This window comes from Microcaecilia unicolor, chromosome 4 (genome assembly GCF_901765095.1).
Source record: "Microcaecilia unicolor chromosome 4, aMicUni1.1, whole genome shotgun sequence".
Taxonomy (NCBI): Eukaryota; Metazoa; Chordata; class Amphibia; order Gymnophiona; family Siphonopidae; genus Microcaecilia; species Microcaecilia unicolor.
The window spans coordinates 192,757,843-192,766,516 of record NC_044034.1 but is presented as its reverse complement, the minus strand read 5'-3'; positions in this window follow the sequence as shown (position 1 = coordinate 192,766,516).

Sequence of the window (8,674 nt, the reverse complement as noted above, 5' to 3'; positions counted from 1 at the left end):
CACCCACAAAAATAAGGGCACAATGTATCGTTTGATCAACTTCACCCTTTCCCGATCAACTTCACCCTTTCCCGGTATGTGATCCTCCACCCCTTCCACTTCTCTGCCCCCCCCCCCCCCCCCCCCGCCTTTTCCAACACCCTCTCCCAATTCCTTTCTTCAAACCTCCTCTTGCCAAACCAAATCCCCAAAATTTTCACGTCTTCCTCTGCCCTTGGCATCCCCTCCCCCTCCCCTCTCCCCTCCCCAACCTGCACTGCGTGACATTTCCCCCAATTCATCTTTGCCCCTGTTGCTACCATATACCTCCCTAACTCCTCTTCTACTCACCGCTCTTCCTCGCTCCCTTGAACCACCACTGTGACATCATCTAAATACGCAATAACCCTCACCCTTTCCCCCCCTACCCCCCAGACCTACCCCCATTAACTGCCTCCCTCCTACCCCACCCTCATTTAACCTTCGTACCAGAGGATCTATGGACATCACATATATTAATGGACTCAACGGGCAACCCTGCCTAATCCCCGTCCTCACTGCCACCCTTCCCCCCTTCCATCCGCTTACAATGGGAAAACACACCGCTCCCTCATATAATCTCCTTAGCCAATCTACCCATCTCCCTGGTACCCCTACCTCCTCCATAACTGCCCACACATAATCCCTTTGTATCCGATCATAAGCTGTTGCTTGATCTAGAGATATGATTTTTATTTCTCCCTCCTTCCTACCTCCACCACTTCCCTCACCGTCAGTGCCGCCTCCACCACCCCTCTCCCTCCCACCCCTCCTTTTTGAGCTGGACACAATACCTTTCCCATCACCGATGTCAACCTTTTTACTAGCATACTTGCCACGATCTTCCGGTCCACATTCAACAATGATATGGGCCTCCAATTCCCCAAGTCTTCCCTATCCTTACCCTTGCTTAATAAAATGAGCCCCTCTTTCCCCATCGACCTAGGCAATCTCCCCCTCACCTCTGCCTCCCTCACCACTTCTCTCAAAAGCGGGACCACCTCTCTCTCAAACGCCTGGTAAAATTTGGCCGGAATACTGTCCGGTCCGGGTGTCCTATTCTTCCTCATTCCCCTGATCACAATCCTAACTTCCTCCTCTGTCCAATCCTCCCTTTCCAAACCCTCCTCCCCCTCCTCCTCCCCTCTCCCCACTGACAGGTCCTGCACATACCCCTCCCATCTCCCCCTTCCCCCCTCCCCCGCCTATCAAAATATTGCCTATAAAATGCTTCCACCACCCTCAAAATCCCCTCCTTCTTTACTTCTCTACCCCCTTCCTCATTCTTCACTGCCCCTATCCACCTCCCTTCCCCTTTCAACTTGAAATTTTCAAAAACGTCAGGCGACAACAATACCCCACACTCCCGTTCATATTTTAGCGATGCCCATCTGTCCCCCCTCACCCGTCCTATCTGCCTATCTAATTCCTCAACCTCTCCCTCCTCATCCCCTATCTCTCCTTCTACTTAACACCCCTTCTAATTTCGTCCTCTCCCTACCTACCCTGCCTTCCCTCCTTCGCATAAACCCTCTAATCCTCCTCTTTATCTCCTCCCACCACTCCCCCCCCAGGACTCATAACCCTCTCTCACTGACAGTTGGTCCTCCCAAAACCGTCTAAACTCCTCTCTCCCCTCCTCCTCCATCCACTCTGTTCTCATCCTCCACATCCCTCTTCCCTTCCCCTCTCCTTCTCCATTCCCTACCTCCGCCCATAGAAGACAATGATCGGAAAAATCAACTTCTTTTTGCCTTAATGTCCCCCCACCCTCACTCTCCTTAACCAGAATTCAATCAATCCTGCTACGACAAATACCCCTCCTATATGTAAACTGCCCTCCCCTCCGCACCCAAATCACACAACCCTGCTTCCCCAATCAGTCGTTCCAACAATACCCCGTCATATCCTACGCTCCTAGCCCTTGCCCCACTGTCCTGCACCTTTCCTATCATATTAAAATCCCCCCCCCCCCCCCCCACACACACACTACCTGCCGGTTCGTAAACAAATATGGTTTTATCTGTTGAAGCAACAGCTTTCTCTCTCTTTTCGTTTGCGACCCATGAGTGAGTCTGACGTCGGTGCCGGGGAAAATGGTAGAGGCTATTATTAAAAACAAAATTACAGAGCACATCCGAGGACATGGATTACTGAGACCAAGTCAACATGGCTTTTGTGTGGGGAAATCTTGCCTGACCAATTTACTTCAATTCTTTGAAGGAGTGAACAAACATGTGGACAAAGGGGAGTTGGTTGATATTGTGTATCTGGATTTTCAAAAGGCGTTTGACAAGGTACCTCATGAAAGGCTACAGAGGAAATTGGAGGGTCATGGGATAGGAGGAAATGTCCTATTGTGGATTAAAAACTGGTTGAAGGATAGGAAACAGAGAGTGGGGTTAAATGGGCAGTATTCACAATGGAGAAGGGTAGTTAGTGGGGTTCCTCAGGGGTCTGTGCTAGGACCGCTGCTTTTTAATATATTTATAAATGACCTAGAGATGGGAGTAACTAGTGAGGTAATTAAATTTGCTGATGACACAAAGTTATTCAAAGTCGTTAAATCGCGACAGGATTGTGAAAAATTACAAGAAGACCTTACGAGACTGGGGAGACTGGGCGGCTAAATGGCAGATGATGTTTAATATGAGCAAGTGCAAGGTGATGCATGTGGGAAAAAAGAACCCAAATTATAGCTACGTCATGCAAGGTTCCACGTTAGGAGTTACGGACCAAGAAAGGGATCTGGGTGTCGTCGTCGATAACACACTGAAACCTTCTGCTCAGTGTGCTGCTGCGGCTAAGAAAGCGAATAGAATGTTGGGTATTATTAGGAAAAGTATGGAAAACAAAATGTGAGGATGTTATAATGCCGTTGTATCGCTCCATGGTGCGACCGCACCTTGAGTATTGTGTTCAATTCTGGTCGCCGCATCTCAAGAAAGATATAGTAAAATTGGAAAAGGTGCAGCGAAGGGCGACTAAAATGATAGCGGGGATGGGACGACTTCCCTATGAAGAAAGACTAAGGAGGCTAGGGCTATACAGCTTGGAGAAGAGACGGCTGAGGGGAGACATGATAGAGGTATATAAAATAATGAGTGGAGTGGAACAGGTGGATGTGAAGCGTCTGTTCACGCTTTCCAAAAATACTAGGACTAGGGGGCATGCGATGAAACTACAGTGTAGTAAATTTAAAACAAATCGGAGAACATTTTTCTTCACCCAACGTGTAATTAAACTCTGGAATTCGTTGCCGGAGAAAGTGGTGAAGGCGGTTAGCTTAGCAGAGTTTAAAAAGGGGTTGGACGGTTTCCTAAAGGACAAGTCCATAAACCGCTACTAAACGGACTTGGAAAAATCCAAAATTCCAGGAATAACATGTATAGAATGTTTGTACGTTTGGGAAGCTTGCCAGGAGCCCTTGGCCTGGATTGGCCGCTGTCGTGGACAGGATGCTGGGCTCGATGGACCCTTGGTCTTTTCCCAGTATGGCATTACTTATGTACTTATGTACTTATGAATGTTGATCAACCGCATCCTCCGTACCCAAATCCTCCTGTTGACCACCATCCCTCTCCCTCCCCTCAACTCCACCACTCCCTGTATCTCCACTTCCCTGGTTTTGAACAGCACTGCCATCCCTCCATATTCTTCCCGCGCCAAAACCCAAATAGAATGCTCCCACCTCCACTCCCTCTTTGCCCTATTCAAACCCCTCAAACTTTACTCTTGTTTCCTGTAAAAAAATGCAATCTACTTGTTCCCTCCCCAGTTGCTCATATGCCAAACTTCTTCACATTTATCGTGGCCACCTTCCATGTCCTTTCTGCCATTTTTATTTCTTCCTCCTCTTTTGCCCTTCTGTCCCTCTCTTTCTTGCCCCTCTCTTTTTGCCACCCAACTGTCTGTCCATACCCCCCTCCCCTTCCTCCCTCTCTCTCTCCCCCTCCCTCTTCCTTATCCCCTCCTCTCTCCCTCCCCCCTTGGATCTTCTGCCCCCCTCTTCCACCCTCCTCCCCTCTCTCTTCCACTTCCATCTCTTCCCCCTCACACCTCCCTCCCTCCTCCCTCTCCTGACCTCCCTCCCTCCTCCCTCTCCTGACCTCCCTGACTCATTTCCTCCTCTCCCTACCTTCTTCCGTTCTCTACCCTCAAGTCCCCTCCCCACTACTCCCATCTTTTCCCTGACCTCCTCCCTCTGCTGCACCACCCCTTCCCCTTCTCTCCCTTTTCCCTTCCTCCTCCTCTCTGTTACCTTCACCCATTCTTCCTCCTCCTCCCCTCCCCCTCCTACCCCTTCCCTGCCCCCTTCCCCACTCCTGTCTCTACCTGCGCCTGATTCCCTATCCCTCCCTACCTCTCCTTCCTCCACACCCTCCTCACCCCTCCCTCCCCCTTCTGTCTCCTGTTCTACTCCCCCCCTCCCCTTCCATGAGCCGCCCTTGGGCACCGACTGTACGGATGTCCCAAAACCCCACATAAATTACACCGAATCCTAATACAATTTTCCATCACATGGTCAGTCCGCCCACACTTCATACATTTCAGGACTGTACAGTTCATGGCCATATGACGGAACGACCCACACCGGAAGCACTGGCGTGGCTGGCCTTTATAGAAGCATTGGACTCGGTCCCTCCCGATATAAGCCACTGCTGGAATGTGCTGTGGTACTTCCCCCTCCCTTCTCAATCGGACTGTGGCCCCCCAAGCCCCTGCCCACACCCTGCTAGGGTCTGGGAGTTTCCTCAGGGGTCGCACCACCTCTGCATATCTACTGAGCCAAAAACTTAAATCCCTAACCTCCAAGGACTCATTACGGACCAAGAGAGTAACTTGCACTTCCTCCTGTCTGCTAATTGGTATTGCCCTAAACCCCTCCCACTCCCCCTGTCCCCTTCTAACCTCGTATCGTGCCCAGAATTCCTCAAGCCCCCTCATAGTCAAAAAAACTGATGTCAAACTCTACCCCGTTCACAGGGTGTATACAGGCATACAAGTCCTCAGGAATGAATCCTAAGCTGAAAACCCATTGTAATACCTCCCCCCTTGTGGGAATGGGCCCCTTCCCCACCCACCTCAGCTGCACAACATTCCTATGTTTCCCGTTCTGTCCTCCCCTTCTCCCCTCACCCACCCTCTGTCCCCCACTCCCTCCCTCTGCCCCTATCCCTCCCCTTACTATTTGTGCAAACGTTTTCCCTTGCCCCCTCCCCTCCCCCCATCTGCCATCCTCGTCCCTCCCCTCCTCTCACCCCTCCCCCTCCCTCCTCCTGCATCCCCCTTACTCCCTCCTCCTGCATCCCCCTTACTCCCTCCCCCTTCCTCCAACCCACATTCAGACCGTTTCTCTTGCCCTTCCCCCAGCCAGTCATCATTCATCAACCTCTCATTGCTCCCTTGTGCACCCCCAATAGTCCTTTCTTGTCTTTGGCTCCACCTCTTCTCCTTCTCCCTCCGCTCCATTGGCTGTCCTCTCGCTTCGCCACTCTCCTTCCATGACGTCAGCCTCTTGCTCCCCCACAGCTGCCACACCTTCCTGGCTCTTCTCCACTCTGGCTGTCTGTCCGCTTCCTTTGCAACGTCATCACTCTGCTCCCACAACGCCTCTGCTGCATCGATGACGTCAGTCCTACTCACCTCCACCTTGGCGTCCTCGCTCACCGCTCCATGGCTATCCTCCTCCCGCTGTGTGGAACTGCTTCGAACCTGCAGTCTCCCCTTCATTTCTGCTGACCTCCCCACCTCTGCTTCCTCGCTGCTGATTGCTTGTCTCGCTGTCCTTCAGAATCTCCACCCACTTCCATGACGCAACTCCTCCAGCACTGCCCATCTCCTCCGTCTCCGACGAACTCGCAGTAAAGAACTTCAGCTGTTTCAACGGTTGTGCTGCATCTTCTCCCACCTCCCATGCTTCAACTGCCACGCTGTCTCCTCCAGCCTTCCACAGCCTGGTTGCACCTGCAGTCTTCCTCTGCAACACTTGCTCTGCTGGAGTCGCCTGTTCCTCAAATAATAAAGGACTTACGTCCGTCAGTCAATTCACAGTCACGGTTTGGCAAAACATTTACCTCTGCCCTTCTCCCTTTTGTATCCCTTCCCCCACTCCTCCAACTTTCTTGGTTTTCCCACACTTCTGTTAAAGGGTTGTTTCCTCTCTTTATTAAAGCAGCAATATGCTCTCTTCTCCAGTATAACTGTTTTTTTCCAAGAGACCTATTTCTCTTTGCTGCCTGTCTTTTACCCTCATTGGTGGCCAACTTCACCATTACTTTAGCCAGTTTAATCCTCTTCCTGAGAATCTCTGCTTCTTGCTCTAATTTTTTTATCTGCCTCAAGTCCTGCAGGACTTCCTCAGCTGTAATTTCTTTATCTTTCTCCCAATTTTCAAACGCCACTCCTTCTTCCTCTTCGCTGCTGTCCTCATACAGTGCCTCCAATACTGGGCCACTCATCTCCACCTTCTGCTGCCCTAGGGTAGCACCTCTCCAACCTTCCTCTCCAGGCTTTTCTCCCTGGGCTCCCACTTGTACTCCTCCTCCTTGAGCCTCTTCACCCTGGTGCCCTGGGTCTTCACCTTGTCCTCTCTGCTTCACCAGTCCCTAGACAAGGCCTTCCCCCACCAGCATCTCTTAATCCAGGGCCTTCCTGGCTCTTACCTGGCTCCTGCTGTTGTTGGCCTCCTGCGGGCCCCAACGTCTGCCTTCCAGCCAGCACTGCGCTTCCTGGCACCCACTTCTCCAATACCACTATGGGGCTGCTGCACAGCTGTAACCCCAGGTCCTTCTCCTTGCTTGAGGCCTCCATGGCCTAATAGGCCACCGGCCCGGGCCTTGAGTTCTCACCAGGCCCATAATGCACTGTCCTGGGCTATAGGCCTTCCTCCCGCTCCTCCAAACACAGAGCTTCTGCTCACACCTCCTCCTCTTTCGCTGTCAGGGCTGCAACTGGAATTACCGCAGCTGCTGGCACCAGACTTGCCCTCCAATGGATCCTCATTAAAGGATTTAAAGTGTACTCATTCCAATTACAGGGCCTCAAAAGAGTCCTGTATTGTTATTTTTCGTCACTACCTCCCCGAGTCGGGTGTGGGTAATTTGCGCACCTGCTGCCTTCCTTGAATGTGGTAGCCGTTTCTCAGGCTCCCTCTCCAGAATTGAACCCTGATTCCCCGTTACCCATGGTCACCATGGTAGGCGCGGAAAGTACCATCGAAAGTTGATAGGGCAGACATCTGAATGGAGTGGAGGAGTGGCCTAGTGGTTAGGGTGGTGGACTTTGGTCCTGGGGAACTGAGGAACTGAGTTCAATTCCTGGCACAGGCAGCTCCTTGTGACTCTGGGCAAGTCACTTAACCATCCATTGCCTGCTGCATTGAGCTTGCCATGAGTGGGAAAGTGCGGGGTACAAATGTAACAAAAAATAAAATAAAAAAAATGTAATGTCACCGTCACGGGGGGGGATGTGCGATCGACCCGAGGTTATCTAGAATCACCAAAGCGGCCCGGGGGGGGGGGGGGGCAAGCCCCCAGATTGGTTTTGTTCTGATAAATGCACGCATCACGGGAGGTCAGCGCTTGTCGGCATGTATTAGCTCTAGAATTACCACAGTTATCCAAGTAACAGATGGAGCGATCATAGGAACCATAACTGATTTAATGAGCCATTCACAGTTTCACTGAACCGGCCGTTTGTACTTACACGTGCATGGCTTAATCTTTGAGACAAGCATATGCTACTGGCAGGATCAACCAGGTAGCCATAGCATCGCGGAACCAGACACACCCCGGAGGGCGAGCCGGGCCAGCAAAGGGGGCCCCACCTCCACTCCACAGCGGAAGGGAAGGGCCTCAATGCAGCTGGCAGGAATGAGAAGGCATACAAGGTTCACCAGACAGAACTTCACGCAGAGAGAGACATGCTACCAGAAGCCAGAGGAACGCATTTCACCAGGAGGGACACACAAGAGGAGAGGGCAGACAGACCTCAGCCGAAACCCTTCTCACGGCCCCCCACAAGCTCAGTCACCTGTGCGGAGACTGCTTGACACCTCAGCCTCACCAAAGACAGCAGGCTCCCATTGGAGGGAACCCTCCTGAGAGGACCAAATAGGTAGGGAGAAACCACATTGCCTGAACACCGGACTGGCCAGCCCACAAGGGCGCTCCCCATTTGGGTCTGAAGTGCCAAATCGATCAGTGGACGGAAGAGGGGAAGAAGACAAGAAGAAAAAAATCACCCTCACCTGGACAAGAAAGAGAGACACAGAGGGGCAGCGCACCTCTCCACCCCGTCGAAACGAAGTCAGGGCTCCCCCTCAAGAGAGGGAGGGGGCATCCTGGGCTTTCGGTCCAACCTCCTGGAATGGATCCTGAATTTATTGGGGTTCTATAGGGAAGGCTGTTACCAGTTTCATCTGACTCCTATCATTCACCTTTTGTTTTCTACTCAATACTCAATAACTATGGACCAGCCATGTCACTGAGTAAGACAGAATATCACAAGGCAGAATGTTATGGTCTCTTAAGTCTGGTGGAGGTGTGCACTTCTCACACCAGACCCCAAAAGACCACTAACAGGCAATATGTTCTATTTAACCTTTTGTCATAGTTATAAAAAAATTTCAACCATTGTTGGAAATTCCCTATAA